The sequence below is a fragment of the Myotis davidii genome, unplaced genomic scaffold (genome assembly GCF_000327345.1).
Source record: "Myotis davidii unplaced genomic scaffold, ASM32734v1 scaffold293, whole genome shotgun sequence".
In the NCBI taxonomy this organism is placed as follows: domain Eukaryota; kingdom Metazoa; phylum Chordata; class Mammalia; order Chiroptera; family Vespertilionidae; genus Myotis; species Myotis davidii.
In genome coordinates, this window is record NW_006285115.1 from 1,483,125 (window position 1) to 1,484,318 (window position 1,194).

The window sequence follows — 1,194 nt, forward strand, 5'->3', positions numbered from 1 at the left end:
AACCCAGAAGCACTAGGTAAGCAATTTTGGAATGTCTAGATCAGCGGTTCTCAACCTGTGGGTCGCAACACCTTTGGGGGTTGAACGACCCTTTCACAGGGGTCGCCTAAGACCTTCGGAAAACATATATATATATATATATTGTTTCTGTGATTAATCACTATGCTTTAATTATGTTCAATTGGTAACAATGAAAATGCATCCTGCATAGCAGGTATTTACATTCTGATTCATAACAGCAAAATTACAGTTATGAAGTAGCAACGAAAATAATTTTATGATTGGGGGTCACCACAAGACGAGGAACTGTATTAAAGAGTCATGGCATTAGGAGAACCTCTGGTCTAGATCGTGTGTTGTATAGCATATGGCAGCAAATTTCTAGTTGGTGACATCATCCATAAGAAAATTCTGGATTTAAATGGTGTTTCTTTAGCTTGTGCCCATTCCATTGCTATGGCTGGTTGAATAGATAATATATTCCATGGCCCTCTCATAGCAGTCTAGTACTATTTCAGCAGAAATTATTTTATATTGCTTGATATTAAGAATATTAATTGGCACATATCATCCCTCCCCTATCCAAACAGAACTCAAAAATTCTTAATGACTGTCCTGCCCCCAAATTCAGGAATGGGCCTTCACTGGCTTATATCAATTACTATGTCTAGGACGTACTATGGTGGTTGGTCAGTGTATATGTATGTAGTCCAGTCTGGGACAATGAGACATGTCTTTCTAAAGACATCTGGTTTTGCTACCTAGTTCTATAACACTCTGAATGATAGAAAAATTTACCAATAGGAATTTAGAAAGAAACCCATAAAATATTCATCACTCAAGACCAGAAATAGAAAGTTTAAAACTTTATTTTGGAGTCAGAAAAATCTTGGGGTCTATACTGATCAGTATTATAGGTGTTAGAACAGTGATGGCGAACCTATGACGTGAGTGTCAGAGGTGACACGCGAACTCATTTTTTTGGTTGATTTTTCTTTGTTAAATGACATTTAAATATATAAAATAAATATCAAAAATATAAGTCTTCGTTTTACTATGGTTACAAATATCAAAAAATTTCTATATGTGACACGGCACCAGAGTTAAGTTAGGGTTTTTCAAAATGCTGACAAGCCGAGATCAAAAGGTTCGCCATCACTGGTTAGAACAAACTGAACAAAAATTGTGTGTGTG